A 22,356-nucleotide genomic window follows, 5' to 3' on the forward strand; every position below is an offset into this window, starting at 1 on the left:
AAGTCACACTGGGTATGTGTGGAACCCCAGGATCCTAAAAGCATTTTATAAAAGCACTTATAAATCTATGGATTTTATATAATAAGATTAAACAATATATATGCAGCCAAAAGGTTCTGCAACCAACAGGTTCTGTAATTATGAGTGGGATGGTCAGGAAAACTTTACAGAAGAGATTGAAACTTAAGAAAGTGTCTCAAAGTTTAGGTTGGCAATCACATATTTGTTTGGTTTTTAGTCTTTTCATATCACTTTAATATTTATTCTCTCCATTACGCACAACAAATGGGTTTGGAAAGTCAGATATTTTTTTTTTCCCCACCTCTTACCATTGGTAAAATTAAGATTGAATGATGGACTGCATAGTGGAAGAAAAATATATATTATATTCTTAATAGATAATAAGAACTATATTAATTTCTTTTAAGTCTTCCAACAGTACTTCTAATTATAATTTGGTTTGCCCCAATTTTTACAAGTTAGAAATCCAAGAAGTGACTTTGGGTCACATGGAAACAGATAGTTCAATTCTAGTAAGACGGCTTTGTTTCTGATTTGATTCAATTTTCTTTCTTTCATAAAGTTTCTTGAAGGACAATTAGTAGAGGAAAAAATAAAAAGGAGAATGCTCTGGGAGATGCCTGAGGCAGGGCCAGTAGAGGAGAGATAATAGCGTGCAGAAGTATATTAACAGTCTAGATGGGGGTGCTGCTGGTTTGACCAGGCAGAGCCTTGTGTAGACAAGTGGTTAGAGGTGTGCCTGAAGTAGCATCTGGGGTTAAATTACAGGGAGCAACAATAATTCGCCAGGTGTTTCCATTGTTTCCAGGGTTTTCAACCTGAAGGGTGGGGAAATGTTCCTAACATGTAAATTATATGTTGTTTTCTTTTACAATATTGGAAACAGTTCTGGCCAGCAGAACAATCCAAGATTGTGAGCAGGAGAGGACATGAACAAAGTGGTAGATTGTGGAGATGAACTCTTCAAAGTCATTCAAATACTTATCAAGTATTTATTGAGAACCTGCTATGTGCTAGAATCTGAGACAATAAAATAAGCAAGACATTCTCCCTGTTGTCAAGGAATTTCCATTTTTCAAGGCACATATATTTTCCGAGGAATTTACATTCTAGTCAGAGAAATAATAGTGGTTATATAATGTATGTACTAGGTATATTTAGGTATATATTTGTTTTGCTTCTGGAATTAGGACTTAGCAATAAAGATTAAAACCTCGAAGAGTGAATTATTTTCCAAAAAAAGGAGTATTTTCATAACATCCACCAAGTATTAGTGGTTATTAAAACATCAAAAATATATTTCATTGCTTTGAGAGACTCAGTCTTAAGAGATCATACGTGAGTAGAATAGAGGTCAAGGCCTTGAGAACTTCTTGTACAATCATTTCGCAGTATTTTTCAGTAGGATAGAAAATAGAAATTACCAGTGTGACATTGTTACCCCCATTTTCTACTTATCTATAAGAAGGTCAAATGAAAAATTAGCTTTCATTTGACATTTTTATTTTCATTTATTTTACTTTTTTCATTTAACATTTTTAAATATTACCAAGAAGAATCAAGAACTTAAGGGACATGGAACACTAAAAAAGCAATGTGTATTCTAAGAGAAAAATTAAGTTTTCTGCTATGTTTAAAATATATCATTCAAAATTACAGAAATTTTCAAATTATAAATAGTAAGACTAATCATATTTAAAAATTTTTGTTGAGGGGTGCCTGGGTGGCTCAGTCAGTTAAGCATCCGACTTCGGCTCAGGTCATGTTCTCTTGGTCTGTGGGTTCAAGCACCACATTGGGCTCTGTGCTAACAGCTCGGAGCCTGGAGCCTGCTTCGGGTTCTGTGTCTCCCTCTCTGCCCCTACCCCACTGTTGCTCTGTCTCTCTCTTTCTCTCAAGAATAAAACATTAAAAATTTTTTTTAAATTGTTGACAAATCTATATTATTTAATGCATTTGAGCACTTCTCCTATCTATAATTGCTAATTTTGCATGGACAGCTTTTTACTTGATTCTGACCACCCAGTGTGCTGGATTCAGCATTTTCAAAGTAGAAATCCAAAGTTCCATCATGGAAACTACATTATTCAATTTGCTAGTTCATCTTTCTCCAAAGGATACATTAATTACTCAATTTCCTCTAGATACTGAATTAATTATGGACACAACAAAATAAAACATTTCTTCCTAATTTAAGGTATTAAAGTCTTACTGACCTTAACATGAAGAAATCTGGGAGTTTCAAATTTGGGAAAAGTAAAAATTAGTTCTACTACCATTCATCATTAACTCATTAACTTAACAAACATTGATATTTGTTCACAAGTAGTGTCTTACTTTCTGCTGTCTTACTTTCTGTCTTACTTTCTGCTTATCTAATGTTTGCTGTATTAAAAATACCAGGCTTAGCACCATCATGCAGTAAAGCAGAGGACTGGATGTCAAAGGGCCTGGTGAGAGGAATTATGTAATATCTGTACACCTCAAGGTCTTTATCTACTGTACAATCAGAAATTTTGAGTAGAATTTCCAAGATTCTTTGGAAATTAAGATTCAGTGAGGAACTCTCCAAAACATTTTGAAGAGTGTAGGCCTTACAAAGCAATACTGACAAATAAGCTTTTAATTGATAAAGGTAAATATCAACAATGGCATAAATGTTTGACGTGCCTTTGTGGCAGTATTTAAAGTTGTATTAGTTGTGATCATTTTATTTTAGGAGTATTTGTTTCAGTGGATTAGTTTATATACACTAATTGCATTTATAGAGATAAGTTAAAATATCATGCTTTTCTTTTGAAGCTAAGTTACTTTTTCCTTGAAGTATTAGCTTAGTAACCTCTAAGATAAGTTCCTTATCTCCACCTGGAACATTTCCCCCCCCAAGATTCTCATGTGGCTTTCTCTCTCACTTGATTCACATCTCTGTTCAATACTCCTCCAGTGCTGTTATTATTATCTTTGGTAATATTGCACATTTATTTTTTATCTGTATGTATTTTTGTGACTGAGAAATAAGCTTTATGAGCCTTTTTCATAGCAAAGCTGTATCCCTATTGCTTAGATTTGCTTTGCTAGGCAGTAAAGTAGACCCTGGCTATAGGTGACAATTTAGTTAAAAGTGACAACATAAGAAAAGTATTTCCTTAGTCACAGTAGTCACATATCTGCTCTCAATAGTCAGATGTGGCTAGTGGCTACTATATTGGACAGTGCAGACATATTTCCATCATCCCACGAAGTACTGTGGTCAGCACCACAGTGACTGACATACAAAAGTTACAAAATAAATGAGTGGTCAAAATGCAAATCTGAAAATCTAATGTTTTGAGTTAAAACCTATCATTTCCGCTTTCTTTAGATGGAATTATTCCCAGGCCATGAAAGATATTATAAAAATGAAAAGGTGAAGCCTGTCTCCCAGAACCTTGTTTACCTGAAGAGTCAAAGATTTCCAAGGCAAATCACTAGTTTTTTCTTCTTTTGAAGTGTAATTCCAAGTATTTCATTTAAAGAAAAGATATATTTCTTTATAGATAAATAACTTACTGAGATTAGCAGAAAATTAATTTGTTAGGAAAATAGAATTAGTATTACCGGACATGATCACATGAGGAATTATACCTCCCTTGTGAATTATAATAGCATTATCCCCAAATAAGTAAAAAATAAAAATACCCAAACCTTTATCTTTAAAAACTACATTTTTTTCACATTAGTAGGTTTAATAAAAATTTAGACATTAAGATAGGAATGGGAGCGTGAGTATTTATGACAGCAAATAATCTCTTTTATAATAATACTAGTATAGGGTTGCTATGTAACAAAGTAATGACTAAAGCCAGTAAATTATTATCAACAAAACTGTTATCACTAAAATAGTTATCTCACATAGATGCATAGAAATTGGTGGGGTAAGAATAATGCAGATTTTTTTCCATTTCTGTTTAAAATTCAACTTTATTAGTAAATTATAACATATAAACTGGTTTGTTTTAATACTGAAAATTTCTTATAAAATATTTATGGTTAGATTTTACTCTTGAAATGGACTTGCTCATCTGAAGAACATGGGCTTTGAAACTGCTGTATTGTGGATACAGCTGCATTTTCTCTTAGCCTGTATCAATAAAATAAAAATAGATGTGATTTCTAAATTTTATTACCATTTATAGGCATAGACATGTGACAACATTTATGATTATACCTATTTATATATGAGATCATATAAAATCTATAATGTAGCTTCAGAATATGTTTTGATCAGTTGTCCATTATATAAACAGAATTTATAGATATACCACTTAAAGGTGTTATAAGGTCTTCTGCTGGAAATAGAAACTATATCTAAGAAAACCCATTATCTAATCTTCACAGTTTATAGCAGACCATACTGTGTAAATCAAATCCATCTGTGGACACTTTGGTGCACATTTCTATACGCTGCCTTTCCTCTATCCCCAGAGATTCAACAAGACTCAGGGAAAGACAGTTATGATTGTTTTCAGTTACTGAAGAAAGCGGCTTTTATATTTACGGGGAGGATCGTAGAGGCATCGTGCAACCTGGAGAGCTCCCTTGGCTCCAGGTTGTAAGTCGTTGGGGTGTGTTTGTTCTTTTGTTTGTCTTTCAGGGCTGCATGGAACAGCATGACCATCATGTTCAGCTTTGATGCCTGTGGGAGAGATAGGTTAGATATAAAACACAGTACAGAGGAAGACAGATGCTTGCTGCATTTGTATTGAAAAGTTTAGAGGAAAACGTTAAAAGCATTTGGGTTCACCTAAGTTGAAACAAACAAACAAACAAACAAATGAACAAACGAAAATACTTATAAATTGCTGGTCAAATTATCAGTCGTTCCTCTCTTTTAATTATAGCATAGGCCATAAAAAATGGCCTTAGCATTTCAGTTTTTGCTTTGCAATACCATTTTATGTGCAGGCTTATCAGCCCAAGAATTTACCATGTCCGAATTTGATGTTTTTATTCATTTTGGGGTTATACTGAACCCATATGGTAAGAAATAAACATTACTATATCTAACTATTGTTATGCATTAATTAAAGTTATTCTCCATTTGATCTTTGATCAGATCTTTCACTTTCCCTTTCCTCTCTTCTTCCTAATCTCTTCTCTTTGTGGTAAATCATTACAACTTAACTAATTCTATTTAAGGATTGCTACTAAAAATGCAGTCCACCCATGAACCAAAAACATCTGCATCACCTTAGAGCTTGTTTGAAATGCAGAATCCCCATTCCTACTGAACCAGAGTCTGCATTTCAGCAGGATTTCCAAGTGATCTGAATGAATATTAAAGTTTGCAAAGTAATATTTTAGTGTATACATTATATTACAGTGGATATTTCCCAATCCTGTGTAAATTTTTGACGCCTGAAATTAAATTATACTTATCTATTATATAAAACCATCAAGACATGAATTTTTAACTTCACTGTTCCTCGACATACTCAAAGGTTCAGTCCACATAAATTATTTTAACATTATACTTATCCATCAGGATCCATATTGTTGGGTATATGCTCTTAGGATTCAAGCGTGTGAAGTATAATTCATTCCAACAACAGATCATTTCATGTTTATTGGTACCTTATGTGTTTATACACCAGAACAAGTTTTAGCTTTTGAAAACTCTTAAGTGCTTATTAAAAATATTTCCAACTAGTTGAAGAGTATCAGTGGTAGAGTGTCCCCATGATACTAAGGAGTTTTTTTCAGAAGGCTTGAGATCTATGGTCTCAGTGTCAGGTCTTTGAAAGCCTTAATAGTAGATTAAATATTTCAAGTGACTGATTTTGCTTTATTAACTGCAGCTTGTTAAGCTCATATGTAAAGATTTCTATGATGAAGTACAGTGTTTTAATGTATACTTATTTCATATATTGCAATTACTTGTACACATGTTACATATTTATATATTAGTATATTTCACACAGACAACTATAATCCTGATTCATCATCACATCTGTCCCCTCATGCCAAACATGTGAACTTTTAACCTGCATTTATCCTCTTCTCTTGGTTCTAATTTTAGCCATCTTATGTAATTTAATTGAGTAATACTTTGTTCTGCCATTTTATCTAATTTTTTTTTTTTTAGTTTGGTCATCTATACATTCAACTACTTTTCATCTCTGAAAACAATTTGGGAAAGAATACCATTTTAAATTGTTTATCAAAGGCCTTATCATTAATTATAAAGTATAATGCATTTAATAAACATTTCTTTTTAACTTAACCAGTTTACTTCTTCCTGGGCCATATATCTTCAACTAGAAATCAGAGATACATTGGATTCTCAGAATACAATATACAATTGCACAGACATTTTCAGAATGTCATGAAATTCTTAAAAATCTATTATATATATTACATAAAGTAATACACAGTTCTATATTTTAAGAAGCTTAATTATAAGTAGCTACTAATTATAACACTAGCTAAATATTAATGTATTTTATTTAATTCTGTGCAAAGTAGACAATTTAACTTTTAAGTTATTTTATGTTACTCATATAGGGTTGGAGATAGATTTTCACTATTCACCACTAAATAAATAGAATACCCAAAATTAGGCAATGAGAATAGAAATATATATTGTAGAAATATTTTTTTAATGTTTATTTTTGAGAGAAAGAGAGCACGAGCAGGAGTGGGGCAGAGATACAGGGAGACACAGAATCTGAAGCAAGCTCCAGGCTCTGAACTGTCAGCACAGAGCCTGATGAGGGGCTCAAACTCAGGAGTGGTGAAATCATGACCCGAGCTGAAGTCAGCCACCCAACCGACTGAGCTACCTAGGCGCCCCAATATTGTACAAATATTGTTAAAGAAAATGCTGCATAAATTGTCCTTGGTGGTGGTGATGTTTCCTTTCCGTGTGTGTGTGTGTGTGTGTGTGTGTGTGTGTGTGTGTGTGTGTGTAGTTATGGTAAGAACACTTAACATGAGATCTATTTTCTTATTGTGCATTTTTAAGTGCCTGATACTTGTTGCATTCTTTGTAAAAAATGAATTTCAACTGACATTCTTTCTAATGGATCAAGAAATTAGTATAGCATTAACTCACTGCCTTCGAGTACATTGGTAGGTATAAGAGGGAAGATGAGTGGGCAAGTAATTATAGTAGAAGGTTGTATATGACAGTGCCATGAGGGAAATCTTGATTATGTCATATGGACATTCTGTGCAAGAGTTATTGCAGTCAACTGAGAAGACCAAAAAGAAATTCATTAGCATGAGGTTTGAAAGGTGAATCACCTTTTGAGGGGTCTGGAAAGGTCACTCTAAAGGAATGGAAAATGGTGAAAAACTATTCTATTTCTAGAATTCGTGGTTTTATTTGCCAAGATAATAAAATTACTTTCTCTGGTAACAATGCATGAATTATATAGGGAAGAGTTGTCATTTAAAACTTATGAACATCCCTCATCCTCCCCATACCTTAGTTTTAAAATCCTGTACCTCCAGAAATTCAGAGGCATAATGGCGATCAAATTAGATTATCACATGGACAAAAGGCATAATTTGTTTAGAATTAGCATAGAATCCATTGCATGAAAAGGACCTTTTTTCATTATAACTTTCATCTTCATATTATTTGCTCTTAAAGAAGCTGTGTGACTTTTATTTCCAGCTTGTTCCCTGTGTCATTTAATAGCGTGTTCAGACACCAAGCACCTGAAGGAAACTTTATCATGCATTTCTACTGATCAGGTTGTTGTGAAGTACTAACTAAAGAAAGAGACACTGTTGTATTTTTACCTGATCATGAGACATAGAAAATTTAGTGACACATACAAATTACTAGCTATTTAAGGAGAAGGCAAATACACCACTGGGGCACTTACTAACACCATGTATTTAAGTAAGAAAATTATCAATACGCCATAGAATGATTTGAAAATATACATGAAAAGATGCTGCAAATCTGTATATTAGATCTTAATTTTAATCACTTAAACAGTGTTGTTATTTTACATCTGTACTCAAATTATTATTTCAAAATGTAATGACCTTTTGTTATAAAGGTTAAAACCAGTCAAACTGCTTAAACCATTTGTCTTTTATCTCAAACATCAGTCAGGATATTTTTTTCCTTTTTTTCTTTCTGGCTTTTGGAAAATAAAATACATAATGTGTGGGAAATTTTGTAACTAAAAATGATTGTCTTTATCCTCTGAAGTGCTTTGTTTTAACAATATCCCAAAGACTTAAGAGAAACATAATAAAAATAGAAACTAAGATAATTTGGAGTGATGTTTGGATTCTAAAAAGAAGAAGGAGGAAGAGGAGGAGAAAACAGGCTGTGGATACAGGAACTTGTAAGGAATCTAGTTCATAGCAAGCTTTTTCAAAAATGTATTTACCTACACTGCCCCAAATTCCACCTGACATGCTAACTTTGTATTTTTTTCTTAGTAATTAGGAATCCAGGCTTAAGAGTCAATAGAACTGAACTGAATTTCATTCCTGGCAATTGCTTGCTTTCTAGTTTTAAGCAAAATTTTCGCCCCTCTGATACTTTCTGAAATGCATTGCGGTAAGGTTCAAATGGATTTAATGAGTTAGCACTAAATACATAGTAATTATTATTTTTATTATCAATGATATCGGCTATAGTAGTAGTAACAGTAGTTGTAGTGATCTTTCTAATCTGTAGATAAATTAATTAAATCCAAGTAACTCATCTCAACATCTAGCTAAGAAAGCTGCACTGAGGAAATAGAGGCATTATTTTTGTTCATTTTCCTTTTTCAAGATATTTAAAGGAGAGTAATTTTAGAATTTAGATATTGCCATGGCACCTACCAAACATTCTGCTAATATGACATAGTAACAGATTAAATATAGAGGTTGAAAGAAAAAGACGATTTGTGTCTAACCTCTTGATTCCTTGGTTTTGGGCCTGAATGAAGGATCCTAGGGCTGGAGTAGATATAGGATGGAAACTAAGAGTCCTGTTTTAGTTAGAAGAAGTTTAAGATGCCTATTTGACATCTAAGTAGAATCATCAGGGAGGTAGTGTAATTAACGAGTCCTGAGAGGGAGGGAGGTTGTATCTGGAGATGTATGTTGAGAATCATCGTTGTATAGTTTGATGCCCTGAAATCTGGGTAGCATGTGGGAGAACGGTCCATTCTGTCTTTTAATGCATTCATTCACCCTTAGCAGAATTTTACCACTTAATCACCCCCTTTTCAAGACACACTGTCTTTACTTGGTTTCTAGGACACCACTGTCCTCAATTTGCCCCTCATCTTACTCTCTGTTTACTTTGGTGGCTCCCCTCCTCCTGCATGTGAGTATGTCTCAGGGCACTGTCCTTGAACCAAGTAAAGAGAGTGTGTCTGGAAAGGGGGTGATTAACTGGTAAAATTCTGCTAAGGGTGCATAAATGCAGTAAAAGATAGAATGGACCATTGGAAGAGAGGTGGTGCCCTTGAGATGAATGGTTCTAGAACCTGTAGTTTTCTGTAGTTATTGTAGTTTTCTCATGTCCTGTATTTTCATTCACTTCCCTTTGATGACTTTAAAAGCAATAGCTAAACTACAGTGTCCCTCCATGTCTCCAAGATTAACCCACATTATTCTGATTTTACACCTGGCATACATGGTTATTTCCACCATTTTTAGGATTTTCATATGGAATGTTTACTTTATACCGCCACAGTTACACTATTACCTATGAAGATTCAAATGCTGTCCCATCTTAACAATTTAAAAAAATTATCTTAACCTCCAACGCTTTCCAATTGTTTTCACATTCATTTTATAAACTTACTTTGAAAAGGGTCTGTATCCTTTTTCTCCCATTTCCTATTCTCTCTCAAACCTCTTGCAATATGAATTTCCTCTACAACTCTCCTGAAATTGCTCTGCTTAATGACACCAATGATTTCTTAAACACTGAAACCAGTGGCTTTTTATGATTATTCTCTCTATGCAGCTACTTTAAGTAGGAAGTTGAAAAAAAATTATTTGTACTATTTGCAAGTTTGATTTACCATGACTTAAATTTCAATAATAAATCCCCAGGAACTCCTCTTTGACTTAAGCTTTTCATAGACCCTAGTTTGAAAGCCACTGATCTAGAAAACAAGCATTATGCTAATGTCTTTTACAGAGGACAACACCTAAGGTAAAGGCCAAGCTGATTGTCTCTGGGTTCCTACACATCTCCCACGGTTAAATTTCACATTAATTTGAAATTGATTTTTAGTAATTAAAATCACAGTTATATTAGCCTCTTGACACAAATTTAAAATGAAGAGCTTTAACTTTATAAACGATAATGCTTATTGCAGTTGATGGTACTAAAAGGTAACAATACAACTCTGTAAACACATTTGGAGTTGCTATCCCTGAACATGAGCCAGCATCATAATCTGCTTATCAGTGAGAAATGTTCAGGGAGTGTGAAATTCAACAAGACAAGCCAAAGAAAATTAATTCAGACTTGCCTTAGAAATGCCAATTGACCTAATCTTCTCAATCTATTAATTCTGAAGGTAGAAGGAGGAATAGATAGAAAAGCCTAGGGGGTGATCATAATGACACAAGACCTCAGAGCAGCTCACTGAGTCGGCCCTGCTCCTGAAGACCAACGAGGGAATTCTGAATAGTTATTTTAAATGTGCATAGGCCATTCAGAGTCTTATAGGTCAAAAGCAAAATCCAAAAATCAATAACAAAAAGTGAATTAGGAAACTTGAAGACATAAATAATGTGATGGGTTGATTTAATACAAGTTACTCTTGGAGTTGAAGGCATCCTGTAATAATAGCAGCAAGCCATGCGGAATCCAACAGTGAGCTCCATAGTGAGCTTCACTGGCAGATTTGGAGGTAATAAAAGCTTTGAATCATAATACTTATAAAATGGCATAACTGTAAAAAAAATTCCTGAAAAGTAGTATACAGATTGTAGTTGTGACTTAAAATTTGGAAGCTTCACACTCCACAGCCTGTCCATTCTTCCATTTTCCATGATGAATAATAAAGCAGAAAGCATCTGTAGGTAAGAGATGAAACTGATCTTCTAGGAAATATTATAGATTGTTAAAAAGCATCTCAATATATCATACTTAAATCAAATATTCATTAGCTATTTCATCTAACCTTCCAAGCAGTCAAGTTTTGTAGAAAGAATTTCAAAGAAATAGTAGCAACTGGTAGTTTGGAAATGTAAAAGAAATTCTATTCTAGGTGTCTAACTGACCATAAACACATGCACCGATACCTATATTTTAGTTTGGAGTTTTCTTGGGGTGACTGAAATATAGACCATGGATTTCTTAGCAAGCCATAGTTTTAAGTCTGTATTGCAATCAATATTTGCTTTCCTGTTCTATTTCTCTTTTCCCTTCCCCTTAACCTTGACTTTGAAATAGGTTTTAAAAAAGATGATAGAAACAGATTCCCAAGAGAAGTAATGAGAGCACATCTAAGAAACCGGGAAGAAATGTAGCTTAGCTTAATTTTTATCATTTTCCTCCAAAATAACAACTCTTGGTTAAAGAAGATCTATGAAATATTTGCTTCATAAATGATGACCTCAAAATGACTTCTGGTATTTTTAGCTTTAATTCTAATAGAGTATGACAAGCAGTAATTATTATAATTATTATAATTATTATAAATTAAATAAACAGCATTTAACACTAGAAATCTGTTTTTGCTTAACCTGGTTTGTTAGGATGTAGTCCCTGTAGTTTTGATTTGACCTATAGTTACGTTAACAACCCACTTCATGGTTCAGCTGTGTCCTGAACAGGCTTTGTTGGGCGGCCTCTGAAAAGATTGCCATGAATCTATCACAGACACTGCATTAAGCCCCAGTGATCCCATTAAAAGGACTACTAATGAAGATTTTTAAATAAAGAAAAAAAAATTTCTACCTGGACTTTTGTGTCTGACAATCTAGGTGAGTGCTGGCCTTGACAGTTACTATGGGCATAATAAGTAGGTGTTCTCTGAACCTCTGTTTTCTTTTCTGTAGAATAGGGATTTTACTACCTCACTCATAGTAAAGAACGCAAACTCAATACAATACAATACCTGGGATGTAGTAATGCATTCCCTTATGTCTTCAGAGCTCAACAATGTTTATTGTGCATTACTGTATACCACAACTGTGTTTAGCTGGGGATATGGGCATAACTGTACAACCTTATATTTACAGTCTCTGTTCTCATGGACTTCATAGTAGAACTGGAAAAAAAATTAAGTAAGACTTTGCATTGTGCTGTTCGTGGTCAGTATAGAGTACCAAAGCGTTTTATAGCCAGCGTAATCGATTTTTACTCTTTCGGAGCTCAGGAAAGACTTTCTCCATCATGGGACTATTTTGAGGAATTTAAAAAATGAAATTATTTATATATATCTTTAGTATCTAGCATAAAATAAGCATGCAGCAAATGTTACCTATTATTAACACGTTTAAGATGAAATTTTAAAGATCTAACTCTAGTAGGACTTAACTGGCAAAGGCAGAGGGGCGGATGATTCAGAAAAATACAACAGCATGTGAAGAGACCCAGACTGAATGAGACTGGCACTTAGAGGAGCTGGAAAAAAAAAGGCGACTGCATACAGTAACAATTTCAGACTGAAAGTTCAGGGTAGAATATTCAAGGCTAGAGTTATGAAAAGTCCAATTATAAACTAAGTTAGAAAATGTAGATATTAAATTATAGAGGAAACGCATCAAAAGTGTTTAATATGAAGAGTTGGCATAATCAAATGTAGACAAAACAATGATAAGGAACAGTTACTGAATATTAGAATAAGCAGTTATTGTATGCCACGTATATCATTTAATCCTCCCCATATAAGATTTACTGTCCTCATTTTACATCTGAAGAGATTAAGACATAAAGAAAGAAGCCATTTTCCCAAGATTATACAAAATCTATCATAGAAGTTAAAGGCAAGGCTAAAATGGAATCCATTTTAGCCTTGCCTTTAACTTCTATGATAGATTTTGCCCCCATCTGGGTGATCGTAACAAGATCTCCTTCAGTGTACAGAGAGGTAATATGGAAATTGGCAGCAGTAAGAATTGAGGAAATAATGTAGCATGGATTAAGAGACTAGCATCAAAAGAAAAAGAAAAAGAAGGCTTGAGAGATATTTAGAGTTGACAGCATTTGATACCTGTTTATATTGTGTTTGAGAAAGATGATGGGAGGATGAGTTCCAGGCGTGGCTTTGGCATTGGGTGAGTATTGCTTCCATTGAGTGAACTACGGAAAACATGAAGAAGACTGGTTTTAGGAGTGGAGGTTAAACATCATGGGTTCAGTTTTAGGCATCTTGGGGTTGAGACATCTGAGACATATCCAAGTTGAGAGGCCTGGTGTAGTAACGTATGTTTTCCTGTCTGAGGGCTGAGATTTGAAGACCATCAGTGGTAAATGGTAACAAACAGTAGTTGAAATCTTGCTCTACAAGAAGTTATAAGAGAGAAGAGGACAAAGGGAGGAAACATCAACATAGGGGATAACACCCAATATTTAAGGTTATACACAGAAACGAGATTGTGGAGTTATATTTTCAAAGTTGGACAGAGGTATGGGGTGGAGGAGGAAGGGCCCAAGATCAACGAGAGAGGGTCAAGGTGTCAAATGCTGTCAATATACTAAATAAGGTAAAGACTGGGAAATCAACTGGATTTGGTGAAAGGACTCCTGTGAGAAATTTCAGCAAGGTGTAGAATCCAGATGGCAGTCAGGCAATTGAGCAGCAAGTGGTGGTGACAAAACTGGATTGAATGGAGATATTTTTTTCTTTAAAAAGTTAGAGTCTAAGTGGTGGAGAAAATATAGAAGTTTGGAGAGGTGACAGGTGGCAGAAGATTTTATTTAAAGACAGAAAGTCACCTGGCTGGCTCAGTCGGTTAAGCATCTGACTCTTGATATTGGCTCAAGTCGTGATTTCAGGCACAGTTTGTGAGATTGAGCCCAGGTTGTGATTTCACTCATGGTTTGTGAGACTGAGCCCTGCATGGGACTCTGCACTCCCAGCCTGAAGCCTCTTTAGGATTCCCTCTCTCTCTCTCTCTCTCTCTCCCCCTCTCTTTGCCCCTCCCCCGATCATGTAAGCCCTCACTCGTGCACTCTTTCTGAGAATAAATAAACCTAAAAAAAAATAGAAAGTGTTAATTGTTTAGTAACAAAACACAGTAGATACTCTGAATTTTCATTTAAAAAAGCAAGTCTAAGTTTTGCAAGTAGTTTCAATACCTGAAACTTTTATGACTTATGAGTGATAAGTCATAACAATTCAAAGCAATCATAAAATAATACATCAATGATAAAGGTACTTAACCGAATGCTTACTATGGACTGGACACAATATTCCATATTAACAATAAGATACTTTAATTCCAATACCAACCTATTATGAATGTTTGACTCTTGCTCCCATTTTTAGAAATGGAGATATTATGGCTGTGAGAAATTACAGTTAGTACCAAAGATAGCTCAATAATTGCACTCTCTTTCCAATAGCAAATTGGTGTAGCATATTTTTCTTTAAATTTTTTTGGAAATAAGATCACAGGAATAAGATCTTACGAGGGTAGAAAAAAAAATATTCCTCACATGCTCTTAAAAAAGGGAATGCCTGTCAGTGCAAAAAAAGAGAAGTCCCACAAATGAACCAGGTTTGCAGTGGAATAGACAAAGCCAGATAAAGAGTAAAAATAATCTCTTTTTTCTTAATGTTGTCTTATAGGTATATATTCATTTTTGCTTAGTCTAAAAATATTAGTGGTGCAGGAATAAGTGAAGCCAGGTAGCACTGTCAGTTGAAACATCTCTAAATACGTTTTCAATCCTAATAGAGACTTCTATTTTTGCGTTTTGTTTTTATTTCTGGGAACCATTCAAGAGACACTTTAACAATTGTGCTTTGATAGTAGAATGATTTTAGTCAAAAACTTTAACGTTGAACGGAAAGTGCCTTTTCATTGAAGAGGAAATAAATGACGAGAGTGGGCCAAGATGTATGTGCAAAGATCTAGGCAGATCATCTGGTTAAACATGGGGGATTGAACCTGAAAAGATTTACGGGACCCTGAGCAATTTGCTGGAGGCTGGTAATAATTGCAACACTGCTTACTCCCTACTTCCCTTATTAACTTTCTCTGCATCGCCGCTCTTTTTGAGTTCATCCATCTTAATGAAATATCCATCTTCTGTCTTTCTTTCCTGCTTTACATTTTAGACCTTATAGGGGAGTGAAAGTAGTTTTCTCAGCTGGACTCACTCACTAGCCAGAGGCCAACTTTGCTTCCAAGCAAGACTTCATGCAATTTCCCCCATTAGGCATTTGTTTCATTGTCTACATGAGAGCAATAAAACTTACCAGCTAACTCAATCAAACACATCAGCTGGAAATGTCTTCTTGCTGTGAATGAACCAATCAGTTTAAAAAATAAAAAATAAAAAAAAATGGTTTCCCTGGATTTTGTTGTTAGAACACTAAGGATCTGTTGTTTGAATATTAGACATGGTTTCTATGTGTATATATTTGTGCATTTCTAAAATCTAGTGCTGACATTTTAAAGTAAGTATTATCATGTTTCTCTTTATAATTAGTTAAAATGTGGGACTGGAGGAATAACTTTTAAGTCAGTTTTGAGAGTTATAGAAGTAAGTACTTTATTCTATCTGGAATGAATTTGAACAAATAACCCCTCTGCAGCAACAATTAAGTTTCCATTCGCTCTTATGATAAGGGAAATTATATTTATGAGATCTTTTTCACATATCTAGGATGCTCCCTGAGCTTTGAATGGGAGGGTCATTGGCATGGGTGGTATCACGAACAAGTGTGAAGTGAAGGCTTAGGGGAAATAGTTGTGGAAACAGGAAGCTGGGCTTCACCAGAAGCAACCATCAGTGTGTGTGTGTGTGTGTGCGTGTGTGTGTGTAAAAGATATTTAATTTTCTTACAAATACGTATTCTTGCTTTTTTAGTTCATGTTTTATCATGCAGATCATATAGTCTATAGGATATCATATGTGGTGTGTGTGTGTGTTTCATTTTATAGCCTGTTTGTTCCAGGCCCTGCAAAAGGTATTCTCATGGATAGTTAGGATCATTTATATAGTAAAGTTCAGATCAGAGAGCTTACCATATCAAGGTGATTTATTTGTAATGAATCTTGTGTTGTGGTAGGTAGAAACCAACCAAGACCCCTTTATTTCTGGGGTTGTGAAAATTACTTTTCTATAATAGTAACAATTATTTTTCATCATTAAAAAGCAAGTTTCTTTGAAGCATACCATAAATGTCTCAGGCATAAGCACCATACTGTCCAAGTTCAGAGGATCACTAAAGACATACTAAATCAAATAATAAAGAATGTTTGTTTCTGCCCATATCTGGATTTATCATGCAAAAGTGTTTCGAAAGCAAACTTCTCAACATTTCAGTCATCGGAAATGTCTCTTTATAAAATAGCATTTAGCTTTATTTAGATCAAAATCAATGAATAAGTATTTTTCTGACGTGAAAGATGCTTAATTTGTTTTCAAATTGATAGAAACTTATTACACACCAATTTGACATTAACACAAGACAAATTCAAGAACAGTTTAAGATGGAAATAAGAAATCTAGGATGGACACATTAGCCTTGTATTTAATGCTGTGGGATTACAGCATTACACACACAGATCCAGCCCACCTGACCCTCTCTTACCTGAAGAATGTAGCTTTAGCTATTAGTTCAATGAACAAATAAGTTTATTTTGAACAATGTTTATAATCCATAATAAAAGGGACATTCATAGCTGGGCTTTATGTACATAGGGCCACTGTAATAAATAATAAATTTCTTTCCTCCCTCCACACCGTCCATATATGTATGTATGTATGTATGTAGGCACGTATATATGTATCATCTACTATCTGCAATCAGTGTTATTTTAAAATTAATGTTTTATATACAAGTACATAAGAACAACTTGGATGTATATTTGGAGTGTGTGCATGTGTATGTGTGAAAGAGATATTTAATTTCCCCACAAATAAATAATCCTGTTGATCAATGTTTTTCATGTAAACCATATGGTCTATGGGATATTAAAGATGCTTTTAATTTTTTTCTTCCACCATAAAATCTAAAATAATATGAATAAATTAATTATAAAATTTAATATCTATACATTATATGGACTGTTAACCTTTAGTCCCCTTTAATGGATAGTTTCATGTGACAAGGAATACCTGTCATCTAAGTTGTTGAAAAGTTAGCTTTTGGTTCTGTACAAAATGATTTTTTTTAAAGGCACAAATAATTCATGCATGCAACTCTACAGATCGAGCCTCTTTGGAGGAAGTTTATGGTTTGATAAGAGGGTGGTGGGGTTCTGTTTTATTTTTGTCTTATAGCTGGAGGCATAAAACAGCATTTTCTGCCTATAAAGGGTACTTAGAATTCGAAATTCAAAACATACCGAGACATATACTTCCTGCTGCCTTGCTAACCTATTTTCCAGGGTCATTTTCTTTCAAGTGCAGTTAAATTTTTTCTCTGTCGAACTGAAGTATGTACCAGAAGCTCTTGGGATTTGAGTTCACCATTCCAGACTTTTATCCAGAGCAGGTAGCCTAAGTGAATTTTCCATCTTGTGAAACTCCTGCAGCGAAGCCGCAGAGGGGAAAATGGAGCTAAGTACTGACAGATGCACCATGAGTCCCCATATTGTGAATCAGGCTTGAGGCTGGAAAAAATATATATAATTTGCTGATCTTATAGGATGTATGTTTCAAGGGACTAAGATATTCACCCCTACATTTTCCACTTTAATGTTTTTCACTGGAAGGTCGATTCAATGCCTATACTTCTCAGGTGGTATCGTTCTCCAGTCTCCACTCCCTCTCCGGGTTGTTTTTATATAGCAAATTGCAAATTCTATTTATTCGAGAACAGTTATATGGGAGGGGTGCAAAAAAAAAAAAAAGCTTTAATGTGGGTAACTGTTAGTACTCCCAACCCCTGCTCCAGTTTTTTGGTCTGTTTGTACAAGGTAACCACAGTGATCTAAATTTCTCTCTCTTTGATTTGTCCTTAAAGAGTTATTATTGTTGTTGTTGTTATTGTTATTGTCATTATTTTCAATTTTCTGAGTTGCAAGGGACGTACTTTCAGAGAATTGGGTGACTCTTTGATTTTTAGATTTTAGCAGCTATGGGTACAAAGGCATGAGTTTCTGCCTGAGGTCTAAATGCAGCCCATAGATTTATTTGGTATTGTAAGTGTTTCAAATTTGAATTAGCTGCCAGTATTTAAGAATTAAGAAATGTTAGCTTTCCTTGAATGCTTGGATGAACCAGTAACTCCACTCCACTCTTTTTTTAAAGTTTATTTATTTATTTTGGAGAGAGAGTGGAAATGGGAAAGCGGCAGAGAGAGAGGGAGAAAGAGAATCCCAAGCAAGCTCCACACTGTCAGCACAGAGCCCAACGTGGGGCTTGATCCCAAACACCAGAGATCATGACCTGAGCTGAAATCAAGAGTCAGACACTGAACCGCCTTGAGCCATCCAGGTGCCCCAACACCACTCTACTCTCGAATGGCCACAAAACCCCTCTAAAGCTGCCACTTTAGAAAGCACAACCTCCCTCAGATTTGTTGGTCCTATACTGCCTATCATTCCCTTCACTTGAGGCCATGTCTCCATTGCCATTTTTCATCTTTCCACCCATTTTAGCTTCACTTATTTACTTAACTGCCGGTTCATTGAAGTCATTTGAGTTTTCTGTTCATTCTGTAGGAAGAACAGAGATGTTACAAATTTTCTAGCAACTCTTATAAGTTAGTGTGTGCTGCCTGGAGAGAGGCAATAAGAATAATGCTGGGGTTGTGGCCTAAGCAGCAAAGTAACCCTTTAAGAGTTACAGTATTTGCCAGGGGAAGCAAGCAATCACATCAGACATAGTGGACATGCACTTGAGATGAAGCCAAGTTTGCCTGAAATAGTTCCATTATGGCAATTGGAAGAGAGGCTGGTACTTACTGCACATTTTATTCGGGCGGATTAACACACATTCTGAGATTTGGGCTCCATAATAATCTTGTTAGGTCCAATTTACAGATAAGAAGCTAAAGTCTAAGGTCTCATCTGATGTGATAAAATCAGTAAGAGGTAGTCTTAAGTTTTGAAGGTGCATTTCTGTTTATTATATTGTACTCCCTTAGTGTTATGAAAACTTTAACATTTTTTACAGCAGCCAATGAAATCCAGATATCTGTAAGCAGAGAATTAGATGCTAAGAGTAAGGCTTTTCAAAGAAATCAATTCCACTGCTCTCATTTTTTGAGGGCTTATGACGCATTCATCATGCCACTAGGTACTTTATAAAGGTTATCTCATTTACCTTTACAATTTCTCAGTTTGTAGGAAAGTATAATCATTACTCTATAGAAGAGGAAACTTAGGTTCATGGCCCCAGGCAATATATCTAAGATCACAAAACTAATAAGTCACTGAGGCAGGATTTATATCCTGAGGATAATTTCTTCAATGCCTACTTTCTATGTGCTATACCATTAAAGCTCTTTGTTGAAATATATAACAAAATGAGGATATAACCATATGAGCAAAGATATATCACTACCATCACAATTTTGCCTGTGTCTAGTTCTTGAGATTTGGGATGAGATCATAAGTAAGTCAGTGTCTTGGTTCAAGGCTTTTAGTTTCACTTCTGACATATAGGGAAGAAATATGTCAACTTGACACAATATCGAGAATAAATTTAAGAGTTTTAATGATTGATGACCATCTAGTACCACAAAGTTTTCTGCTATTAATGGGAATAGAACCCTGAGATATACCCTGAGCTAGAAAAGTCAACTGTTAACCTCATGTTAACATTTTATCCCAATTTGTAACTATTTGTGCTTGCCTTGGCTTAATGTGGATGCCCTATCTTCACCTTTGTCTTTTAAATTTTTTTTTTCAACGTTTATTTATTTTTGGGACAGAGAGAGACAGAGCATGAACGGGGGAGGGGCAGAGAGAGAGGAAGACACAGAATCGGAAACAGGCTCCAGGCTCTGAGCCATCAGCCCAGAGCCTGACGCGGGGCTCGAACTCATGGACCGCGAGATTGTGACCTGGCTGAAGTCGGACGCTTAACCAACTGCGCCACCCAGGCGCCCCTCACCTTTGTCTTTTAAATATTTTTTGGGTTGGATTGCATACAGTTAATTAAAAATTAATTCCTTGTAGAAAGACTTACTTGGAAAAATTAAACTGACAAAAATCATTCATTAAGCATAAGGAACCAGTTCATGGTAAAGGGACTTGAGTATGCTTTATTTAATGTAAGAGAAATAAGTTGCTTGGGCCAGGAGTTGTTAAACTTTATGACATCACTCCTTGATAGTTCCAGGGATATGGTGGCCATATTTCTCCCTTATTTGTGATTATATGGCTTTCAAATTACCTCCCTGGTTCTTGGGTCTTATTTCTGGTTAGGTATATATTGGAATATGCATCCCCATTGTTATTATATTACAACATTCTAATGTTATGTTTAAAAAGTGTGATTCTTAAGGGAGGACCCTCTTATAGGCTTTCCTTCGCTATCTTAAGTCAAAATTGTATTTCTCACTTTAGACTTCTTGTTGTCTTGTTAGAACGTCTTTCTAGACAGTTACTCTCCATATCCAGTATAGAAATAATTCTTCTTCCATAGATTTCACTCAGCTTTCAAGTAGATTTAGGGATATTTTTTGAAACCTTATGTGAAATGCAGTCTTCTGTGTTAGGAAAATAAGTGTGATTTCCCTTCATAAGCAAACAGCTATTGTCTACAGCAATGTTGTACGTGTTACCATTTCTTTCCAGTGGATATGGGGATACAGGACTATGTAAGTTTTAAACTTTCTTAATGAAGCACCGAATTCAAATAGGAATGCCAAAAAGAACTTTGCAAAAGAACGTTAAATAAAAGTAACCTGATATTTTATAATGCTAGAGTACCCATACCTCTGAATAACATAAAACAATTCTTGTCCTCAAAGAATGTAGCATCTAGAATGAAAGACCAGCCTGTAAATAGGCTGATACTTATTATGTGATAAATGATACAAAAGAGGAACAGTATGATAACAGGATGCTCTACAAGCACACGGGGGTACACCTAACCTAATCCCGAGATCTGGGGAGTTGGGCGTATTGTCAGCATTACAATTTGACACAGTGAGATACAACAGAACAAGAAACTGAGACCCATGTGAAACTTTCAGAAATGAGCTGGCTGGACAAAAAGATATAGAGAGGAAAATAAATACTAAAAAGATTAATTTTCTTGTTCAAGAGCACTTACATGGTTAAGAGAAGAAGCTTTTACTGCTTTTTTTACTAATCATAAAAAGTGTCATTTTCAATATCTTGTTAGGAAAATACATACATACTTTGTTGTTGTTGTTGTTGTTGTCTTTGTTGTTTCAACAAAGGGTCCCTGTGATTCTGTAAGTTAACATTAACATGACAGTTTCAACAGCTACACAGGAAGTTTAAAGTATTGTTTAACTTACAAAATAATCTCTTAGTCCATTTGAGCTCTTTGGTGACAGTAATTAAAAAATGAACACAATCTGCTATAAGATTCTATTTAAAAGAAGCGAAAAGAAGGAAACAGCAATAATGTTATGAGTAAAATCTGTCAGGATTTTCCCTAACAACAACAGAAAAACAAAATGGAAGAACTTTTCTATAGTAGAGCACTGAAACACATCCATGTATAAGTTTTAAATTTTCTTAATGAAGCATTAAATTTATATACAAACCACAATGAACATTGCAAAATATATATAAATAATTTGAACTGATGAACTTAGAATCGTATACCTTTGATTTCCTTAAAGTGTGAATTTTCAGTAGTTGTATAGTTCTGGCCTCATATTTGCATTCTTAGTTTTTATGTCAAATACAGTAATCTGTGTGAAAAATATAACTGTGGTGTCCATTCATAAACAACCATCGATTTTCTACAATGATTCTGATGACTGTCAGTGCCAACAGTGTAAATAGAATAACATCTCTACACTCGAGTTTGCAGTGTCTTGTGAATGTGTGAGGAATAGGGAAGAATGGATAAAACATGTATTAATAACTACTAGTTCAACAAACATTTATTAAACATTTATTGGAACTATTGCTCATCCTTAGAAATAATAAAGCGATCCGGACTTACTCATGAAAGTTTCCCTAATAGTCATCCTAAAAAGTATTGTGGAGGGGCATCGATATGGTTCAGTCTGACTCTTGATCTCGGCTCAGGGC

General features: G+C 34.7%; 1 protein-coding gene and 1 long non-coding RNA gene across 12 annotated transcripts in view; one reads left to right on the forward strand and one right to left on the reverse strand.

Moving 5' to 3' along the window:
• Positions 1-22,356, forward strand: part of PCDH9 (protocadherin 9) — a 929,525-nt gene that overhangs the window by 36,812 nt on the left and 870,357 nt on the right. The window lies entirely within an intron of this gene.
• Positions 4,509-22,356, reverse strand: part of LOC147584712 (uncharacterized) — a 128,657-nt gene continuing 110,809 nt past the window's right edge. Inside the window, exon 3 of the long non-coding RNA XR_015252665.1 lies at positions 4,509-4,696. This is a non-coding gene — a long non-coding RNA (uncharacterized LOC147584712). The remainder of the gene's footprint in view (positions 4,697-22,356) is intronic.

Source organism: Puma concolor, chromosome A1 (genome assembly GCF_028749965.1).
Source record: "Puma concolor isolate L17-30 chromosome A1, mPumCon1.1.hap2, whole genome shotgun sequence".
Lineage (NCBI taxonomy): Eukaryota > Metazoa > Chordata > Mammalia > Carnivora > Felidae > Puma > Puma concolor.